Source organism: Ceratotherium simum, chromosome 34 (assembly GCF_057802395.1).
Source record: "Ceratotherium simum simum isolate JZ-2026a chromosome 34, ASM5780239v1, whole genome shotgun sequence".
Classification (NCBI taxonomy): domain Eukaryota; kingdom Metazoa; phylum Chordata; class Mammalia; order Perissodactyla; family Rhinocerotidae; genus Ceratotherium; species Ceratotherium simum.
In genome coordinates this window covers 8,910,671-8,932,703 of record NC_141933.1, presented here as the reverse complement: position 1 = coordinate 8,932,703, position 22,033 = coordinate 8,910,671, and the positions used below count along the sequence as shown (strand labels likewise).

At 62.9% G+C, this 22,033-nt stretch overlaps 2 protein-coding genes across 3 annotated transcripts in view; one reads left to right on the top strand and one right to left on the bottom strand.

Moving 5' to 3' along the window:
* Positions 1 to 22,033, bottom strand: part of MACROD1 (mono-ADP ribosylhydrolase 1) — a 147,498-nt gene that overhangs the window by 32,722 nt on the left and 92,743 nt on the right. The gene's annotated exons all lie outside the window — the stretch shown is intronic.
* Positions 1 to 22,033, top strand: part of FLRT1 (fibronectin leucine rich transmembrane protein 1) — a 79,253-nt gene that overhangs the window by 718 nt on the left and 56,502 nt on the right. The gene's annotated exons all lie outside the window — the stretch shown is intronic.

Sequence of the window (22,033 nt, the reverse complement as noted above, 5' to 3'; positions counted from 1 at the left end):
TGTGCAGGGTAGGGGGCCGGGGCAGTCATCTGGCGCTAGAACCGTGGGAGGCCGGCTGGAGGCGTGGGGCAGCAAGGTGCCACCCCCAAGCCGGAGGCCGGGCGCACACCCCTCCTCTCGGGGACTGGAGGCCCAGGGGCGGAAGGCTGGGGAGTGCTGTTGCCCGGCTGCGGCGAACCGTGGTTGATCAGAGCTCTCCGAGGAGGAGAAAGTTGTGGAGCAGCGACATCAGGGAGCTGCCCCAGGCTTCCAGTGCCCCTGAGGGCTGCGAGGCTCTCTGGGGTGTGTGGTTTTAAGAGAATACAGCTCTGCTGGGGTGTGCCAGGCCCCTGCGGCCCAAGCCAGACCCCTGATGTGAATAAATAAAGCCCAGGCTGGGGGCAGAGGTGGGGGGCAGCTGGGTCCTGCCCTGCCCCACCCTGGCCCCCTGACCGCACCCTCAGGGAGGACAGAGACCAGGCGCTCCTGTTCCCTCCCCAGGTGGCTTAGGAATTGGGGAGGAGGCTGCCCGTGTGGGGGCACAGAGCCCGGCAGGATGCAGGATGCCGCTGGCCGCTGGCAGAGGGATGTGGGCTGGGGCATGCCCCTCTCTGCCCAGCAGCCGTGGGGAAGGCGGCCACGCTCAGGGGCTCCAGGCTCCGGTTTCTGGAGTGACAGCCAACTGCATCTGTTCCTGCCAGCCCCAGGAGGAGAGGGACAACATCACCTGTCAGCTGGTGCCGACTCCGTGGGCGACTGTTCAGGGCTTCCTCAGAGGTTTAAAATGGAAATGGCCTGAGCTGCTGGGGCCGGGCCCGGGGATGCTGCCCAGCTGGGCAGGCAGCGAGGGGCCCTGGGAGGTCTGAGAGGCAGGACGCAACCAGGGGCTATCGCATCCTGGTTGAAGGGCCTCAAGGGGCAGGTTTGAGAGCAGGAGAGCGGAGGGCAGATAGAGTGTGTGTGTGTGGGGGGGGCTACGTGTGCGCCCCCGCCCCGTGATCTCATGCAGACACAGGGCCTGGACGCTCTTCCCCAGCATGAGCTTAACCCAGGCTCGCCCCAGGCCGCTGCAGCCTGCGGCACCCGTGCCTAGAGCCCGTCTGTGTGCCACCCTCTACCACTTACTGGTTGCAAGTCTCTCCGCCTCTCTGAGCCTCAGTTTCCCTTGTTGGTGAAATGGAATTGACTGTACCCACCTCCTGCGGCTGAGCTTGGGGGAGCCGGGACTGCATTATAAAATGGGATGAGGTGGACAGATGTCCTGCTCCTGGGCTGAAGGGGTCCTCAAGGACTGAGGGCACCTGTAGAGGCCTTGGAGGGTTGGGGGGTCAGATTACCCCCAGCCAGGGGGCTGTTGAGGACTTCAGCCTGAGGCGGACCCTCGGCAGCAGCAGGGCCCTCCCTGTGTCCCCCTCACGCCTCCTCTGAGGCCTCCCATCGCAAGCTCCTGGGAGGTCCACCCAGCGTGTTTCCAAGGAGGCAGTGGGGACGGTGCTGCCCCCCATCGCATCACCTGCCGCCAGGGCTCTAGGGCAGGGCGTGAGCCCGCGACACTCAGCTCTGTGCAGACTGAGCCTGGTGGCTGAGCCTGTTGCCCCCTGGGTGACTCAGGCCTGCAGGCTCTGGGGACCCCCTTCCTTGCCTGCACAGGGGGATACAGCGGCTGGCCCACCCCGTGAGAATGGGAGGCACCCCGAGTGCGGGAGAGCAGGGATGAACAGTGCACAGAAAATGGGCAGGAGGTGTCTGTACTCGCCTGTAAGTTAGCTGAGAGGTGAGGAGCTCCAGGGGGACCTGAGACGGCGGGTGTCGGGGGACAGAGAGGCAGGCCTGGAACCTCTGACTGCCCACAGAGGCCCAATGCAGTGGCAGTTGTCAAGAAGCGGCTGCCCTGGTGCAGGGGAGGATGAGGCCCCCTGGGCACAGCCCCCTTGGCCCAGTCAGGTGGCACAGAGGCAGCGGGCAGAGGCAGGGTGGGGAGCTCGGTGCTGGGTGGGGCTGCTTGGCAGGTTCTGGGCCTCTGGGAGCAGCGTGCCCCCAGCCAGGGGAAGGGGCAGATGGCACAGGAGTGGTGGTGAAGAGCAGGTGAAGGTCCTGCCTGCAGTGTGGATGGCCCCACTGTGTGTCCTCGGGGAGCTGGGGCCCTGCTGGTAGCCGTCTCCCCAGCCGGCCTTGGAGTCAGGGCTGGAAATGGCCTGATCTCAGAGACCGGGCCTGTCTAGGGCTGTGCGGGAGTCTGGCTGGGCCAGCCCTCTGCCCCATGGTCTTAGGGACTTGTGGTTCCTGGGAAGGGTCACTCTGCCTGGCCTGCTGACCTCGGTCAAGCGGCTGGATCTTGTTGAGCCTCGACATTCTCACGCATGAAGTGGGGGAATAATAGTACCCACCTTGGAGGTACCCACTATGAGATGATGCGTATGCAGCTTCTAGCACAGAGTTCATGCCTAGCAGTGTGGGGCCCCCTGTGGTCCCCACCCCTGGTTCACATTGGGCTGAGGGCTTTCAGCTTCTTCAGGCCTTGGAGCAGCAGGAAGGACTGACCCGGCTCCCACCCCAGCCACCAAAGCCCATTCCTGGCGGGATCTCACCTGCCTGTTGGACAGGGTGTCAGCTCCAGAGCCTGGCCACAAGTGACAGCGGGAATGTCCAGGAACAACTGGGGTGAGGCTGACGGGCCTCACCTTGGGGCCTCATAGGATGGGGTGTGTGGGCTGTGAGCGAGTGTACGGGCAAGGAGGGGTGTGGGCGTGGCTGGAGTTGGGGGCTTGGGGGCTGCCCCAGGGGCACACCTCCAAGGGAGGCCTCCAGGGCTCTGGAAGCGTGGGGCTGGCTCAGGCCTCAGGCCTGCTTGCTGCCCTTGATGCATGGCCCTCTGCGTGGGTTTGGGGGCCCCTCCCCAGAACCTGGGTTCTCCCTGAGACAAAGTTCATGCCTGCTCAGGCTTGTGCCAGGGCACGAGGCAGCTGCATCCTGTCCTCTGCCCCGGGGCAGTCACCCTGAGAAGGCCGGGGTCGGGGGAGCGGACGGGATGGGCAGAGAGACGGGGGAAGGACAGTGTGACCCCAGGGTGCCCCTGCCGTGCGCCTCCGCGGGCCGGCCTGGCCTTTCCTAGCAGCAGCTGTAGCGGGAAGGGTTCCACAGCGGCCGTGTCCATGCAGGCCTGTGTTTGCCTGAGTACGGGCGGATGCCTGTTTACCGCCGCCCGCGGCCCCCAGAGCCCGGTCGCTCCCCGGGATCAGCGGCTCTGCGGGTGATGTCAGCATGGGGGGGCCGCCACGCGCTGGGGAAGTTGTTTGCTGGATTTGCCGCAGCCCTGGGTTTTGACACTCCCACTGTGGGCTTGCGGGGGCTGCTTCCCACCCCAGTGACCGTGGGGGAGGTGGGTGGAGGATGGGGGTCAGCCCTAGGCATTGCTGCAGTGGGTGGCGGGGTGGCCCACAAGGTGCCCTGCCCAGCACCCCTGGCTCCCTGGCTCTTCTGTCTTTCCCTCCCTCCCTCCTTCCTTCCTTTCCTGCAAATTCATTGATTCATTGATTGATTCATTCATTCATGAGATAGATGTTGAGCCCTGGTTATGGGCGAGGCATGGTGCTGGGCTCTGGGAGAAAAGGGGAAACGAAAGCAGCCATAAGTCCTGCCCTCAGGGAGCGTACAGGTGGGTGTGGGGTTAGACAGCAATCAGATATTTCCCCTCCCACCAGAGCCCTGGGCTCTGAAGGTGGGAAGGCAACCCTGTGAGGGTGGGTGACAGAGGAGCCTGTGGGGGCTGGGGGGCGGGGCTGGTGGTCCTTGAGCCAAGACACAAAGGGGGTGCAGGAGCTGGCAAGGGGAAGGGACAGGAACGAGGGGCCTAGTGGACAGAACCAACAGAAGGGGCTGCGTGTGGATCCCTTGGCAGGTGTGAGGACCCCCATGTCCTGCAGGCATCTAGACGGTGGGTCTGTTTGGAGCCTGTGGCGTGTCTGTCTCCCTGGGTCTCTGCTGGCCTGTCCACCTCCATCTCTCAGGACTCCTGGGCTTGCCTCAAGGACCATCTGCCCAGCCCTCCTGGATGGGCCCCTGGAAGGGTGAACTTCCTAGGCCCAGGGTGTGGGGTCCCCTATTCCTGAGAGCTGAGTATCCTCCTGTATGGGTGGGCTGACCCAGCATCTGATGGGCCGGGAGGGAGAATATTGGGCTTGTTTGTGATGAGGCAATGGCCCCAGTGTAGACCGAGGGCTGCTAATGGCAAAGGGGTTTCCTTAGAACCCCCTCCTGGCTCTGAATGTCCCCCAGCCCGGGGATGGGGCACTGGACAGAGTGGGGGCTGGGGGAAGAAGGGGGTGAAGGCCGGGTCTCCTGGAGGCACCAGGACCCAGCTGTACAGGGCTCAGCTAACCACTAGGGGACACTGCCTCCCAGGCAGAGCGAGGACCCAGGCATCCGGCCGACTGGGGCCCAGGCGCTGCAGGCTGTGCCTGGCGGACTCACTGGCTGGGAGGCAGCGGCAGGGCTGTCTCGGGGATGGCTTTGTGCTTAATTAAAACCGGGATTAACACTGGGGTCGCCGAGGCGCTCGTCCTGGCTCTTCCTGCCTGCATTGCTCCTGGGAAGCAGCTCTGTGGCAGGATTTTTTTTCCCTCCTCCTTCCCTCCTTCTGCCTGAATTAATCGTTGGCAGCAGATTACAACAGATTTAGCAAACTGTAAAAAAAAAAAGAGAGAGAGAGAGAGCCAGGAAGAGAGAAGAGAAAGGGGAACCGACTTGGGAAAGGAGCCGGCATTTATCTACAGAAGCAAACTGCTCCTGTGGAACGGTCCCCCACGCCCCGCCATGCCTCCACCCTCTCGGCGATGCTTGGGAAACGCTGCCTGGGAACATGTCCTCAGAAATGCCGCTGGGCGCGGGTGTCGGGATGGGCTTTTCCTGGGGGCGGCCTGCCAAGGGCTGCCTGGTGGAGGTGCAGCCTTTGGGAGCAGAGCAGAGAGCTGGGTTTTCAGGGGGCTGTGGGGGCACCCGGCCACTCTGGGGGGCAACAGGGGAGATGCCTGGCTGGTCCTGAGTGATGGGGGCGCTGGGGATGAGGGGCGGAAGCCCCGTGTGCATAGGGACGGGAGAGGGCGGGGATGTGTCTGGCTTATGCCCGTGGAATGGGGCCCAGCACACAGTAGGTGCTCAGGATCAGGCAGGGTGAATGAATGATGAACGGATGATGAAACCGCAACTGAATGACCACTCAGGAGCTGGTGTGGGTGGCCGTGGAGGGGTCAGCCTGCCAGCTGGGCCTCCTGGGGATGAGATCCGCTGGCCTGAGCTGCCCTCAGGGGACACACCCTCCCGGTCCCGGATCCAGTGTGGACTGAGGGTCTCTGCAGACCCTGCCCGCAGCCGCCTGCTGCCTTTTCTGGAGTGACCTGGATTTCAAACACGCTCCTCTGTGGTCAGACCTAAGGGGCCTGGTTCTGGCTCAGGGAATCTGGCTGCTGGTGCACCAGTCGCAGCCCCAGGATCCAGGAGTTTTGCTGTGGTCCTGGGGGTGCCGGTCCCAGTTAAAGCACGGGTGGGATTCCTTGGCCCAGAGCCACCGGGCTCCTAGACTGGGCTGGGCTGCCCCTGCCCTGAGTTGGGGGTTAGGTTCACTGGGGGGCAGGGGGTTACTCAGTCTCTCAGAGAAGCTGCCCACGGTGGGCCAGGCTGAGCTGGCCACAGAGGAGTTCTTGACGCTCCCAGTCCTGGCAGGGCCAGGTCAGGACGGGGAGACAGATCTGCATCGTGCTCACACTCCTCGCTCGCTCACACGTGCTTTCACATGCACTCACACTCCTGCACACACAGCTCACACCTCTCCCTCCTAACCTGCCCTCCCTGAGCCCCCCTGAGCTAGCTCGGAGGCGAGTGAGCCCCACATCCCATCCCTACCCCCACTCTTGGGACACTGCTGCCAGGAAGAGACTTGAGTGGCTGCTGGACCCAGAGCCAGGCTCCCTTCCTATGCAGCCCCCTGCCCGTCCTGCCCCCCAGACAGGGCTGTCTGCTGCCTGTGCACTTTCCCTGGGCCCTTCTCTGTGGAGGGGGTAGGTGCAGAGGAATGAGAAGCCAGAGTGATAGCCCCCTCCCCAAGCCCTGCTCCCGCCAGCAGGCCTGGAGATTGTCAGCCCTGCAGCCTAACCTCTGACCCCAGGGAGGGAGCCAAGTGGGCGGGCGGGCACTCGGCAGGGCCACCTGCCTGGAGCCAGCAGAGGGCAGGGCTGGCCCGATGCTTGGGGTTGGCCAGAACAGAGACAGGGGTCCTAGGAGGGCGGGGGTCTTGGAAGCCCTTCCCCTCCTCACAGAGGCTGCACCCCCTCTAGATTGCCCTTCTGTCCCAGGAGAAGACCACACACTCTCCTACTCCCCCGTCAGAGCCTGGACTCTCTGTGCCTCAGTTTCCCCACTACTACTGGCTAAGGGGTTAGACCACAGGGCCCCAAAGGGCCCAGCAGCACCATGGCGCTGGGACCCTGAGCCCTGAGACCCCCAGGCTTGGACTATCGAGAGGGCTGGGCAGGGCTCCACCCCAGCTTCCAAGGCTTCTGCCCAATGGGTCAGCCTGGCTTGTCTTCTTCTCGCGGTGGGAGTTGGGGACAGGGCACAGGGCAGGATGTGCGCGTCCATGGCCAGGAGGAAGTCAGGGTCCACCACGAGGCAGCCAGGCTGTGGAATGAAGGTGCCTGGCTCGGGAGCCTGGCAGACTTGGATTCGAATCCCCCCTCTGTTACTTATCAGCTGGGCGCCCCTGGACGCCTCACTAGCCCTCTCTGTGCCTCCGTCTCCGCACTGTGGGATGGCACGACAGAGCGCACATCCCGGGATCAGCATGAAGACTAAATGTGAGTGTCCACAGAAGGGCTTCATGGGAACCAGTAGTTACTGCCCTTCGGCACAGAGGACAGGCTCCCACAGATGCCAGGCCGGGTGCTGACCCAGCCCTGGGGCCTCAAGGAGCTCAGGGCCGGGGGGGACTGCACACACTACCCTTGTGCCCCCGGGAGCGCCCACCCTCCTGGCTGGCAGGCTCTTGGGCATTTGCTGACCTCCTGACAGGCCCCCTCATTCCGCAGAGGTCGGCCCCTGAGGTAGCAGGTGGACAGATGGGGGAGGGGACCCTAGACTGCTCAGCTGTGAGAAGGGGCAGGTAGGAGTGCGGGTAACTTGGGGGATCGGGGAGAGCCGAGCCCCCGAGGGCTCTGGGAAGAGTAAGGGTTGGGGTTGCAGGATCGAGAAGGGTTAGGGGCCAAGTTGTGGAAGAGAGAGCTTGGGGCTCAAATGTCACCTTCTGCCCAGGATGGGTCCCCTGGGATGGGTCAGGCAGGACCCCCTCGGGTATTTACTGGGCACTGCCTGTGTGTCAGGCCTTGGGGTGGAAGTCAGGCCCGGGGACAGTGTGACTTGATGCCTCTACAGAGGCCATTATGGCTGCCTTTATCAAGTGTTTGCTGTCTATGCCGCACGTCTTAGAGCACCGTGCTAAGGACTCTGCCTATGCAGGACCTTCTGGGGGCTCCACAATAACCCGTTTCACAGAACAGGAAACTGAGGCACAGACAGATCAAGTGACCGGACCAAGGTTGCACAGCCAGGACACAGCATCTTCCCCCTTCCCCCCAACACATGACCACACTGGGAGATTGTGGTCATCGTCCCGTAGTTGCTGACACAGACTGCACTTGCTACATGCCCGGCTGGTGGTGTTAACTGGATTAATCCCCCCAACAAGCCTCTGTGGTGGGCACTCATTCTCTTGATTTTACTGCAGGAAACTGAGACACAGCTGAAGTGACTTGTTCAGGGTCACACCCAGGAAGGGCAGCCCTCGAGGCACATTGGTTCCACCCCCGCCTGGGCCCTTACAGACGCTCTCGCAGACGGGAAACCGGGGCATAGAGATGGGGGTAACCCTGAGGTCTCCGGGGCCTCAGCTCTGGTCTCTCTCTGTGCCCCTCCCCGAGCTGGGGACCTGCCCAGGTCGGTCTGTCTCCTCTGGTCTCAGAGCCACGAGCCTCCTGGAGGGCCCCTCCCTGCCCCCTACTCCCGATGCCCCACTGTGTGCAGGGGCGGTGCTGGCCTGGACTAGTGTGACATCATTTCACATGCATGGGGTGGGGGGCGTCAGGGAGGGGCTCACAGCAGAGATGCCCTCTGAGCCCGGGAGGGAGAGGTGGCGGGGGGCCTTTCAGGAGGGGCCAGCCTCAGGGGTGGTGTGAGCGGGTCCGGCCTGCCGGGTGGAGGGCGGGCAGTCTGGGTGGTGGGAGCTGGTGCTTCCTCCCTCTGGAGCATTCTCTCCAGGCCCAGACACTGGCCTGTGACGTCAGCAGGTGGCCCAGCTGGGCCCGGCTGCCCTCGGGTGCCCCCGGGAGGAGCTGGGCGGCAGCTCGGGGGGCCCGCGGTCACCCAGCAATCTCCATTAGGGCCCGGGAGCGAGTGGCTGCAGCTTCTGGAATCCTATTAAAAGCTTTTTCATTGTTCCCTGCGATATGCTCCACTCCGCCGGGACCTGGGCATGTTGATAATTTATTTGTGGAAGGGAAAGGGGGCGAAGAGCGCAAGAGAGAAGAGGAAATGTCATTATTTACTCAGCCGGCTTTCTGCAGCGTGGGCCGTCCGTGGGGCAGCTCGGGTAGGGGCGCACCATCCTCCCCCAGGTCAGGAGCTGGTGGGGGGAGCAGGGCTCTGAGCAGGCCAGGGGAGGGGGGAGGCCTTGGGGGAGATGAAGACTGCATCCTCTGGGGGCTCTGATGGCAGTGGGGACCCCCCCAGGCCCAGACCTGCAGCTGAGGGGGCTCCCAGAAGCTTCGTTCAGCCCCAGACTCTGATGTGGACTGGAGAGCGGGCAGAGACCTCTGGCTGGCCCGATCTGGGCATAAGTGGGGGCCGTGGCAACCTTGCTGGGTCCTGAGGGTGCAGAGAGGGGTCTCTGGGGTCGGGAGGGGGAGCTAGTTGCCAGGCGGGGTGACTGGGGGGCCCCACATCCCCACAGCCCTGGATGCCATAAAACAGGAAGAAGCCTCTGCCTCTCTTGGGGACGGGAAGGAATTCAGAGCCAACAGCAATGAAAACGGTGGCGACGCCAGCCCCATTTCCTGAGTTCGCTCTGTGTGCTGAGTGCTGAGCGCCTCGCTTAATCCTCACAACGTCTCTGTGCAGGAACGTTCTTACTGCCTTTTTACACACGAGGAAACTGAGGCTCAGAGAGGTGACGGCATGTGCGCAAAGGCGGGGCAGAGCCACATTTGAACCCAGGGTTCTGGAAATCTCCCCTGTGCAGGGCGCAAGGCTGCCCTCCACACCCTGGGTTGTCGGGGCAGCCCCGAGCATGCGGGCTCTGGGACTAGGACCCCACAGAGGAACAGGGCCTGGACAGCTCCGCCTGGCCCGCGTCCCTGGGAAAGATGAGATGCCCCGAGGAAGTCTCCTCCATCCCCACCCCTCTCAGTCCTCCAGCACAGATACTGCCAGACGTTTAAAGAGTTCACATTTAATCAGGTGACTCACTGGCTCTGAGATCATCTGTGGCTCCCTATTTCCTGAAAACTCAAGTCCAAAGCCCCTGGCCTGGCATTTCAGACCTTCCCAGCTGGGCCCTGGCCGGCCCACCAGCCTCTCCTCCAGTCCCTCCCCCACTAGGCTTGTGGATGACACGGCTCACACCTCTGAGCCTTCAACTCTGCTGTTCCTTGTGTCTGGAAGGCCACTGTCACTCCCCACATTGGGTGCCCGCCACCTCCTGCGTGAAGCCCTCCCTGAATGACCAGAGGAACCAGCCCTTCCTGCCTCTCATCCCCTAGCACTCGGAAGGTGTGCGAGTGTAGGTGGCTGCAGGGTACACGTCTGCCCCCACTCCACCGGCCTTTATTCCTCCTCCATCCCCTCCCGAGGCCCGTGAGGTTAGAGGTGCTGCTTAACCGTGGAGTCGATCTGGGATTCATTAATTCATCCAACCAAGGCTTGCTGAGCCCGAGGCGCCTTGATAAATGGCTTTCTCTTTATAGTGGCCCTGGGTGTCGGTGGCGTTAGCCTATCTCATGGAGGAGAAACCCGAGACTCAGGCGGGTTCAGTCACCAGGCCCGCGGCTAAGCTGGGGATGAAGCGGGTCCCAGGTAGGGTAGTGATGGGGTAGTGAGCAGGCTGGCATTCCCTGAGCCCTCCTGCCTGCCTGGCACTGAGTAGAGGGTTAAATGTGGTTCCATTTGATTCTCACAGATGCCCAGGGAGGGATGCACTTGGCGGCTCCATTTTACAGATGAGGAAACTGAGGCTAAGAGAGGGAGGGAAGCAGGGAGACAGAGCCGTGCCCTGCAGCGACTTCCTGAGAGCCCTGGGTGGGGGATAGGGCTTTCCCCATGTCCTGAGTGCCAGGCCTGGAGCTGTGGCTTTGGAGCAGGGACGTGGGCAGGCCTGCCCCACCCCAAGGCCCAGCCTCGCTCTCAGGCCTGCAGCCTGCTTTCGCCGAGCGTCCTCCGGGTGAGAGGAGGCCGGGAGGCGGTGTGCCCAGGAGCAGGGCGGGCGTGGGCCCTGCCCCCACGGCAGCTGCCTGCCTGGCCCTGTGGCCTCACAGACAGACGGAGCTTGTAAGAGCCGGGGGCCTTCGAGGAGAGGCCGGCAGCTGCTCAAAGGCCTCATTGTGGCAGAAGGGCCCTCCGCGGGCAGCTGCCCCCACCACAGGCGCAGACAGAGCCCAGCTTTATGCCAGCGCCCTGCCCCTGCCCTGACCCGGGGTCAGCGGGACAGAGGCTCTTGTCTGCGGGAGGCTGGGGGCTGCCCCAGACCCTCCGATGGCCTCGGATGGGTGTGGTCCGCGTTGCCAGGACCCAGGAACCCCTCCCAGCTCACAGATCCGGCCATGGAGGGGGCAGGCCCCTGGCCTGACTCAGGCTTGGGGAGAGGGTGTGGCAGCTGGAGGGTTAATAACAATAATAGTAGCAGCAACAACAACAGCAACGTCTGCTGTCATACTGGAACCCCGCTCTGTGTCTGCTGACAGGCACTGTGTCTGTTATCTCATTGATTCCTCGATCAGCACCACAGGCTGTGGACAGTTACCTGCCCCATTTTAGAGACAAGGAAACCGACGCTCCGAGAGGTGACTGGGGTGCCCGGCACAGGGCGGTGAGGGGCAGATGGCATCTCACCTGCGGCTTCCCCACCTAGTCTTTCCTCAGGCTTCCCCTCGGGGCAGGTGGGATGGCTGAGGCACACAGGTTGGGGGGGAGGGGAGAACGGTGGAGGAGGCGATGGAGCCCCCGGAAGAGACTGAGGGATTTCAGGGCTGAGCCTCCCCTGCTGAGAGTCACTCCTGGAAGGACCCTGAGACCACTGTGTTGCTCCTCTGTTGTAGTTGGGGAAACTGAGGCACAGAGAGGGGAAAAGGGGCTGGCCCTGGTCCCACAGCCAAAGGCTGTGCTGTCCACCAGGATGCCGCCCGCTGGTCCAGGGCAGGGGCGGAGGTGGAGGGATGGCAGCTAACGGAGCACTTGCTGTGTGCCAGCCCAGTGCTCAGCATTTCCCTGCATAACTCATTCATGCTCACAAGGACCTTATAGGAAGGTACTGTTATCGTCTCCATGATACATATGAGGAAACTGAGGCACCTGCCCCCAGGCCACACCCCCGCGGTCAGACTCCCTGAGCAGTCTAGTCTCCTAGCTCAGCTGGTTCCAGCAGCCCCTCCTCCACCCTCTCCTGCCTGCTGCAGGACCCCTGAGCTCTGGTATAGACCTCCTGATGGTTCCGGGTGGGAGGTGCCTCCTGAGGGAGGGAAGGGGGCTTTGGGTGGGGCCAGACACACAGCTCAGTGACCTCTGAGGGCAGGCTGCAAACCAGCGGTGTCCTGCTGCTGAGCTGGCCTTCTCATCCTGAACTGGATCGGTTTCCCCATCTGCGAAATGGGCGCTGAGCCCTTCCTAGGGGACCCACAGGTGAAGTCCTGTCTGCAGACCCCGTTATTGCTGGGGTTGGGCTGTGCCTTCCCCCACCCCCCAATTCTCACCCCGACCGGTTGTGCCCTTGAAAGCTTCTGTCCCGGCTCCAGATCCCACAGACCAGGGGAGGAGGCCAGGCCCCCCTCAGAGCCTCGCGGCCTGGAGATCGCTTACAGCCAGCCCGGACCTGGTGTCGCATTAGAAATAATTAATGCTATTAATATTCATCACAAGCGGCCTGGTGAACTGATGAGGGCGATTATCTGCTTTTCCCTTGGGTCCTCTTCCGAGGACTGGAAATCAGGCCCTTGGGCCCTTAGGCCCCACTGCCTCCTGGCCAGGGTGCAGGTGACCATTGCAGGGAAGCCGGGTGCCAGGCTCCCAGCCCCCTCCTCAACCCTGGCAGCTCCCTCCCTGGACCCTCACCCTAGCCTGAGGGGTGAGTGGGGGCTGGTCGCCCCACTTCCTACTCTGGAACCTGAGACCCAGAGAGATTAAGCCATCCCCGAGGAGCCCGGAGAGCTTGGCCCCAGGGCTTGACTCCCAGGGCAGCGCTCTCCCTACCCGCCCTTCTGGAAATGTGCAGGCTGCACGAGGGCAGCTGGATGAGGCCAGCGGCACGGCCTGCCTGTTGCCCCGGGGTGTCTGCTGTCCCCTGGACAGAGCCTTGTGCAGCTGTCTTAGGACACCGTGAAGAGCCTGACTCCTGGGCTCCGGGCCCGCTCTGCTCCTTCCTGAGTGTGTCACGCTGCCGAGCCCGCACCCCGCTATGCTTCAGTCCCCTCCCAGGGCTGTGTGTAAGCCTGGCCCAGCGAGGCCCACACGGAGGTTGCTCGGCCTCCCCAGCCAGCAGACGTATTCTGAGCACTTTGCTTTCTGGCCCGCACTGTGCCGGGTTCCCGGTGATTCAGCCCCTGCCTTGCACCGGAAGATTCTAATTGGGGAAGACAGGCAGGTTCACATGCCCAGGGGAAACCACCCACGCCTGCTGGGGTTCCGTGTGCACAGGGGCTGCTGGCCCTGGGCGGGGTCCCAGGAGGGGTTCTGACTCGTGGGGCAGCTGGACGGCAGGATCCTCACACCAGAGCAAATTCCTCCAGTGAGAAAGAGTGCCCTCAGGGCCAGGACATGGCTCTGCCTAAGTTCTAAAATGGGGATGCTCAGTTCCATCTGGAAGGGTGGCGGGAAGCTCAGATGAATACTGTCCGGGAAAAACCTTGCTGAGCTGTGAGGCCTTGTAAAGAGGCAGGGAGTCTTGAGAATCATTTTCCTTCAGCGGTGGGAAAGGTTTAAGACGTGACACGGAGACGTAGCCCCTTAAGAGGCTGGCAGGATGGGCAGGATCAGAGTGGCACACGAACCTCCACTCCTCATCTGCTGCCTTGGGCAGACATGATTAATCAATCACAGCACCCTCTCCTGCTGAGCCGAGGAGCACCCACCTGGGAAGGGAAGCTGCCAGGCACCCCTGGCAGGTGTTCTGCAAATGAGGAATGAGGGCTCAGAGAGGCAACGTCGCTTGCCACAGCCACCCAGCCTCTAGAGGTGGAGTCCCGGGTTTAAATCCAGTTCTCCTGACTCCAGAGCTTCACGATCATGGAAGCTGGTGGCCCAGGGGCTCCTTGCCCAGGTGGAGTTCTGCTACGGTACCAGTGGTGCCCCCGCTAGAGCCCACCCAGCTCCCCGCGGGACAGGCGCAGTGTGACCAGCCTTGGCCTCCCTACCTCGGCCATCTCACCCTCCCGGCCAGTTAACCTTTATCGACTGCAACCTGCCTGCGCTTGGTCTAATTATGGCTGCTTATATTCTAGGCTCTTAACTGCAGCCAAGCGGTTCATGTGAGTGCGGGACTTCTGATTCCCACCAGTGCGCTCGGCCTGACTGAGGGGTGTGCGGGGCTGGGTGGAGGGCCAGCGGTGCTGCCAGAGGCGAGAGCTGGGCTCGGGGCCCTGGGGTAGGCATGCTGGGGGGCAGGCGGGCAGGCCCCCCTCTTCAGCTCCAGGGCTGCCTCCGCACAGCCTCGTGCCTCATTAGGAGGTAGTTCTGCTGGCTTCCAGGTTACCCTTTTAATTAAGTCAATTAATTAGTGCCTTTAATGAAGCAGATTAACCAGGCCGGGCTCTGCAAACAGGGCTGTCGCAGCTCCTGGTTTCCTGCAGGTTGGGTTTGGACGTGGCTGCTAGGCCTGGCCTGCAGTCTTGGGGTCCGAGGTGCTGGGTCAGGCTGGGCCAGGATGTCTGTGTCCCCCATGGGAGTGTGGCCAGGAACCCAGGCCTGGGGGGGAGGCAGGGCTGGTCTGAGGCCACCGGGACCCCTCTGGACCCAGATCCTCAGCACAAACAGCCCAGAGCTGGAACAGGTAGCAGGAGGGACACTGGGACCCTGCCCTTGGGACCCACAGCAGACGTTTGCTCACCTGGGGACCCACAGCAGATGTTTGCTCAATGAGGTCCTCAGCAGGTGTGATTGCCTAGGGAGGGGGATTGGGGGAGCTGGAGTCCCTGCCCCTTTTTTTTGCCCTCCCCTCTCTGGCTGCTGCCAGCCCTGCGGAGGCTGTGTGCTGAGCAGGAACCTGGGGGGCGTTGGGTCTCCACAGCCCCCCACTCTAGAGCCCCCCGCTCGCCTGCAGATGGGAAAGAGATATGGGGAGAGAAACAGGCTGGGAGCTAGTGGCCGGGCTGAGATGTGAGGCCACGTCCTGGGTTCCCTTCACACCATCCTGCCCACCACCTCGATGGCCCGGAGTCGCCCTGGCGCCCCAGCCTGTGAATGGCCCTGGGCTTCTCCCACCAGGCAGGAGAGAGGAGAGGGTGCCGGCCGGAGCCAGAGGGAAAGTCCCAGCTCAGAGAGGAGCCGCAGGAAGAGGCCAAGGAAGCCCCCAGCTCCTGGGAGACGTCTTTATGAGACGGGACCCACTGGTGGTGTGGACAGGGTGGGGCTCAAATGCACTTCTGCCCTTAGAGCGCCCAGCAAGGGGCGCGGGAGCAAGGCGGGCCTCTCGGGGCCGGGACAGACGGCAGCCTGCTCCAGGGTGGCCGGGCCGCACAGAGACAGTTGGCTCAGCCATGGCGGGAGAGATATAGGTTAGACAGAGGAGGGACTGCCTGACAGTGGGGGTTATTAACAAGTTAGTAAAGGAAGGCAGCAGCCGCTTCCCCAGGAGACTGAGTGTGCTGGGCAGTGGGTCCCTGAGGATCTAGGCACCAGGATGAGCCGCAGAACCCTGCTGGGCCTCAGTTTCCTCATCGTTTAAATGGGCGAGTGCTTCCTGGTCAGGGAGGGAGATGACCTCGTCTCTCATTGCTCAGAGGAGACAAATTCCCCTCTGTCTTGCTACCCACCCTATAGACTTTCTTGCCCCTGGCCTCCAACCCCACTGGCCAGCCCCTGCCTGCCTCGATGGGTCCTCCCTTTGTCACTCATCCTCCCTCCTCTGGAGTGGCCACCCCTCTACGGGTGGCACGTTCCAGCCAGCTTTTAAGGACGTTTAGTGTCTCCTGTTAAGAACAACTCTCTGAAACCTCCTTTTCCCCTCCAGCTTCTGCTCTCTCTCCTCCCTCTCACAACTGAATTTCTCAGGGCGGTTGATGAATCCCCCACCTGCCATTTCCCAACCTACTGCAGTCTGGCTCCCACCTGCTGACATCACCTCCTCCAGGAAGCCTTCCCTGCTTCCCCCAGCCTGGTCCATAAGTTGACCCTCATCACAGCCCACCGGTGTGTCCCGAGAGCAGCCCTGGGCCTTAGTGGTCCCTAAATCAGCCCTGTGCAGCACAGGGGCTGGCACGGAGCCCAGCCCCCATGAGGCGCTCCTTTGGGGACAGTGCTGGGGTGAGGAGCAGCCAGTAGCTTTGTCTCTGATTTACCTTGAGAGTAGATCAAGGAAAATTGTGGGGTGGGCGGGAGACAGGAACGGGAACAAGTGCCATCGTCACATTCAGAGACGCCTCTTTAAATACCAGCTGGAAGCAGCCGGTTCCTGGGTGGGTGGAGTCGCCCTTCATTAGCGGGAACCACAGGAGACGGGCTTTGCCCAGGCCAGGGTGGGAGGCGAGGTGGAGCTGGGGGTGGTGGGAGCAGGCAGCTCAGGGTCTGCTTGTCCCCATCCCACGTGGCTCCCCCGCATGGGGCCAAGGAGGAGCTGGGGAGCGTCTCACCTGGGTCCTTCCCCAGCACTGGGCACAATGTGACATTCTCTATCCACAGCACGGCTCCTGGCCACTGCTGTCCCCACCAGGCAGTGAGCTCTGCACAGGCAGGAGCCCTCTTCTGTCCCCCAGAGCCTGGCATGTTAGACAGCAGTAAATATCCACAGATGGATGGATGGTGGGCCAGGGGGTGGGATGCCAGGTGTATTCCCTGCTCCTCTGCACTGCCTCAGTTTACCCCTCCATTCAGAGGGCAGTGGTCTGGGTAAGGTCTAGCACAGCCCTGGCTTGTGAATGCTGGGTGTGCTCTGTCCCTCCGGGGCTGCTGGAGCGGGCAGGGCCCAGCGGGGTGGGGACAGAGGCCACGCTGGCTCCCGCTGACGGCCAAGGGCACTGGAGGAGCTCATGGGAGCCATGGGCCTCCCATCCACAAAACGGGAATACAGTCTGTCTTCACTGTGGGGAAGGGTTGGCAGGAGGGTGTATGAAGAGAGGAGGAGGAGGAAAGGGAGAGCAGGAGTCTACTGTGAACCCCCCCACCCAATACGGAGCCAAGGCGGTCGGGACCCAGCCGTCTTTGCTCTCAGTCCTCTGGGCCATCCTGGATGCTGTCCCCTGTTTGGCTTCGCTGGAGGACTGTGGCAGGCAAGCCTGACCTCAGCCCTGGTCTGCAGGGTCCCTGGGCACAGCCACTCCCACCCGCAGCTTCCCTCCCACTGTGTCCTGCTCCCTCTCCCCCAGGCTCTGCTTCAGTGCCAGAAGGAACAGGCCCTCCCTCCTAGTGGAAATTCACACCCACAGCCCAACCAAGCTGTCTGCAGGGAGGAGGGGTGAGGGAGGGGGAGCAGCTGCAGGAACAGGAGGCTCTGCGAGAGAGTGGACAGACGGACGGAGAGACGGAGAGACGGAGCCCAGGCTTCCATCTGTAAGTGACAGGCGGGGGCCAGGTGGGCGGCCAGCCCTACCCCCGCCCCAGCGCAGACCTCACGCACACGCGGCCCAGAGGGATGGGGCCGGCTGGTGAGTCCTGATCTGGGTGGCAGCAGGCAGGGCTGGCTGTGATGAAGATGCAGAGCTGATGGGTCGTGAGAGGGATGGGCCCCCCCAGGCAGCATTCACAAGGACAGCCGAGAACCCAGCGGGGGTGCTAGGCCAATCCTGGGGTCTCCATGATGTGTGGCGGGGGTGGTATGAACCAGGGGTTTAAGGCACCAGGTGAAGGGCCTGTTCCCCCCACCCCGGGAAGACCCCCAGTCTGTCTTATAAATCATGTCTATACCCCCTGGACTTATGGCCCCAGGCTTGGGTCTGGTCTACACCCCAGGCTCACTGCCACACGGACGGGCTCCTTCTTTCCACTCCAGCATCCCAGCCCAGCCCCAGGCCTGCGCTGGTCTTCCTTTTGGCCTCTGCTCCAGCATTACTTCCCCCAAGAAGCCTCCTCTGGCCACCCTGGCCGCCAGGCCTCTCCTTGCAGGTCAGTTGTCACTAAACACGGCTTGCAGTATGCTCATCCGGTTCCTTAGTGCTGGTGGCCCTGGGGGCCCCTGTGCCACTCTGGGCCTCAGCGAGCCCCGAGTTTATAAGGCTGGGAGAAAGGGCAGGAATGAGGTCTCTGGGATGAGCTGGCTGGGGGCTGGATTTAGGGAGGGGTCAGCCCACTACCGGTTCCTCCCACCTGTGGCCTGAGAGCAGGTGGGCTCCCTGCACTGAGGCCAGAGGGATGGGGGGCCCCTGGTCTGCCTTGTTCGCACACAGCTCCTGCTTGGGAAGCAGTTTCAGGTGCCGAGGTGGACTTGGAACCTCGTGGGGAGTGACCTCTCGGTGCCAGGCTCGGTGTCGGCTCCAAGGACAGACCGGAGCCAGACAGACCTGGTCCCGGCCCTCGGGAAGCTGCCGGCTAGCAAGGGGGACGAGTCAGTGCTCTTCAGGGCCAAACGGGCCATCATGGCCCCTTTTCCATCCAGCTGGAGAATCCCCAAGCAGGACCTTAAGCCAGGGGCTGACTCCAGGTGCCTCTCCTCTCTGCCTGCTTGAAGGGTTAAGGGGGGCTTCAGACAGGAAGGGGACTGTCACACGTCTCTGTGGCCCCCAGAGGGCACATAAGTGTATGCAGAGGGAGGGCAGCCCTGCCCAGCACCTGTCACCCCTGGGGCCACAGTGGAGGGCTGGGTCAGGAGAGGGGGCTGCGGAAAGGCGTCCCTTGTGCAGGGGCCCCTGCCCTCTGTCTACAGACCTGAGGGAGACCTTCCCAGAAAGGGGGGCCTGAGAAGGCCCGGACGCTGGAGCTCTTGTGGGAGGAGGAGGAAGGGTATGGTCATTTGTTGAGCATTTACTCTGTGCTCAGCGCCCAGTGAATTGTCACAAGCCCGTGAGCAGGCAGCAGCAGCCCACTTTACAGATGCGGGAATGGAGGCACGAATTTGAAGTCAGGCGGGTCCAATCCCACGGCAGTTCTCTTTCCACTGTGCCACCCCTGGATATGGTTGCCCGGACCACACTGCCTCGGCCTCCCCATCTCTGGTCCAGAAGGGCAGCCCAGCCCCACCCTCAGCTCAGCCCTTCTGGGACAGCGTGCCCTCCCCGATCTGTGAGCCACAGCGTGATCTGGCAGTCCTGGACTGCCTTATACAATTGCAAACCCATTACAGTCCTATTTTCCTAATATATGACACCCTATCACAGCCCCCGTGGCTGCATTTCTGAGCGTTGTCCACCCACAGAATTATTAATCCTCTCATTTGGTGGCTGGTAGAGGGGGCGGGGGATCTGAGCAGGGTGGCCTGCTCCTCCTATCCCTGGGGAGCCCTGAGATGAGGCAGCTGGGGACCACTGCCGGCTTGACTGTGCGCCTCTCACTGCCCATCTCAGCCCCTGCCTGAGGGGATACTTAGGAGAATAGGCAGCCCAGGGCTTGGGCTTAACAGTCACCTGCAGGTGGGGAGGCCTGGGGGTGGCACCTGGCAGCTGCTCCCCTATATGCCAGGCCTGGCTGGGGGCACGGGCAGTTGCACACCTGGATGGGGAGTATCAAGGCAGGCCTTTCTCCGGGCAGCTGCCTTGTGCCCTGCAGAAGGGGCAGCAGATGCCCCAGGCCCGGAGACGCTGTGAGGACACGGGGGAGAGGGCCGCAGCAGAGCCGGCAGCTGCTGGGTGCAGCGGGCACGGCCCTGTAATTGGGCAGCCTGTTCCCAGATAAGGCCAATGACAGTGACCAGCTTCCCGCTCCACGCGGGCTGCGGCCGCTCATTTCCTGCTCCCGCGGGCGGCAATGCCAATTACCTCGCCTCCTGCTCGCCAGCGGCGGCTTCTGGGGCCGCCAGATGATTCCTCTGTCATCAGCCGGGCCTGGATCCTCTCTGGAGGGTGGGAGAGCGTGGAGAGGGCAGCGGCGGCGTGAGTAGGACCAGTGATGCCCCCCAGCCCCCCGCACTGGGCATGGCTGGAGGTGGGGGTGTGACACACGGACCTAGGCCACCCTGGGAAGGCCCCAGAACGGGTTCGCTGTTTGCTGAGTCGGCTGAGCAGCCGGCGAGTGGGTGTGTGAGCACAACAGACTAACTGAGCTTTGCCCACCCGGTTTTCCAGCAGCGTCCCGGCCTTGCCCTCCCCTCCCTCTGACCGCTTCCCCTCTCCCCTCCGCCACCGTGCTCTGGACCCAGCGGACCTGGGTCCCCCGTGTGAGACCCTGGACGAGTCCTTGAGCCCTCGGGACCTCATCTGTAACCCAGGACGGGGAGGCATGAGGACTGGGTGAGACGAGACCTCAGAGGGGACAGGACGTGCTCCTGCCTTAGGGCCCGCACTCCAATCCCGCTGGTTGGATGAGGATGGGCACCCATTTTGCACTGGGGGAAACTGAGGCTCACACAGGGGTTTGGCCAGTGTGAAAGGATGGAACAGCCCTTAGCCCTTCTCCTCCGCTGTGACCCCTGCAGAGACTTGGGGAAGGGGCAGCCGGTCTGAAGGGGCACAGGTTGGCTCCAGACTCCTGTCACCCCTTGGGGGGAGGGGGAGGAGCACTAAAGGTGCGGGCTGTGAGGAGGGGACGTGCAGGGGTGTCCTGCCCCTGACTTGGGAGGCAGTGAGCACCCATCCCAAGAGGGGTGCAGCGGAGCGGGCTGCCGTGCTACCTGTAGGGGTGGTGGGAGAGGTGCCCCCCAGGGTGGGAGGCTGGACAAGGAAGGTGGGTTCACTTGCTCTAAGGGGGCATTCCCAGGGCCTTCCACAGCCCTGTGGAAGGCTGGGGTCCCCCAGGCCATCCCTGCCTGCAAGGCACCTCCACTCTTATTGGGGTGACAGGTAGCACAGAGGCTGCAGGTAAGGAGGGGTCTGGGGGGGGCCAGAAAGGCCCCAGCCCAGCGGTGGTGCAGATAGGGAAACTGAGGCCCAGAGAGGGGTAGATCACCCAGCCACTCCAGGCCGAGTCAAACCCGGCCTTCGCCTCCAGGTCTGGGTCCATTCCCTCCCCAAGGTGTCGCAGAGGTGCGTTTCGAGGTGGAGCCGGGGGAGCTTGACCCCTAGAGGCCCGCCCCTAGGCGTTGATTGGTTGCCACTCCCCACCCTGACCCAATAGGAGAAGGACGTCGACCCGGGCGCCCCGCCCCCCAGGGCCCCGCGCTGGTCCAGGCGCCCGGGCGGCAGGGCGGACAGGGAAGGGCGGCGCGGGCGGCGCAGGGACGGCTAGGGACCCCCTCCCACTCGGCAGGGGGGAGCAAGCGAACAACTCCCTAAGGGGCAACTAACAGACCAATTAAGCTGCCAATAAAAAATTTAATCAAGTAATAATGCACCTTACTTTGTTTAATTAGTGTTCTGTCAAGTGAATGAATATTTAAGGCGCGGGTGGCGGTGCCAGCATCTACCCAGCGGGCAGAGAGGCCGAGCCCACATTTCAATCGGCCTGACAGCTCCCCACGCGGGCACTGATCGCAGCCCAGGAGGCCCGAGAGCGCGGGGCGCGGCAGGGAGCTGTCCTTCGTGTGCAGGCCGACCGCCCCCGGGGCTGCCCCCGTCTGGGCCTCAGTTTCCTCATCTATGAAATGGGGGCAGGATTCCAGGCGAGCTCTGCCAGTCCTAAAAAAAACCCTGGATTGATTTTGTTTCTCGAACCTCAGATCCCAGGCGGGTGCGGAAGGCATTTGGGGCCTGGGAGCCCAGTGCGCTGCATGCGTCCCCTAAGTCTACGCCCCCAGGATGCCTGAAGGGTGTCAGCTCTGTGGCTACAAGGTCAGAGCTGTGTGTGCCTGCGAGGGGTGACCTGGAGAAGACCCCAGCCCGGCGATACCCTGGGAGGTGGCCCCTTCCACAAGCCCCCAGCCTGCAGCCCGTCTAGACTGTTCTTCCGTTCACTCGTCCTTTCATTCCTTCAACAACTTGGGGGCCTGTGCTCTGTGCCAAGCCCAGTGTTCTTTCCCTGGAAAACGGGGACTTGCGTCGCCTCTGGAAGGCCCAGTCTTGGAACCCTGAGGCCCCCAGGTTGCCCCCTTTCCGCTTGCCTCCGCGCAGCCGGCGGGTGGGCGGTGGCCAGAGCCCTGGGGACCCGGAGTGTCAGCCACGCCCCGCGGGCTCGTTTGCATATTCATGACCTGGGCGGGCATGCGCACCGCGGCGGGGCCGGCGGCGTCTCCCTCCCCGACCCGGGCATCCTCCACCGCGGCCTATTCCTCCCTTTCCTTCATGGAAAGCGCCACCCCTCCTTCCCGCCCCCCGCAACCACCTGAGAGCCTCGCGCTGGAAGGACTTTGGTAATTATTTGTTTCAGTTGAGCTGTTTTCAGTCTAGGCTAGGCTGAGTCTTGTAATGAGTATGGATTTGCCAGTAAATAAGTCCCCCGCTTCTAACCCCTGTAATAAATGCATTTGGAGTAATCTGGCGATCACGCGGTGTAATTGCTGGCTGTCAGGGCAGACGGATGCGCCGCGCGCTGACTTTGCCGCCGTCCGCCCTTCCTTCACGCTGCGCCTGCG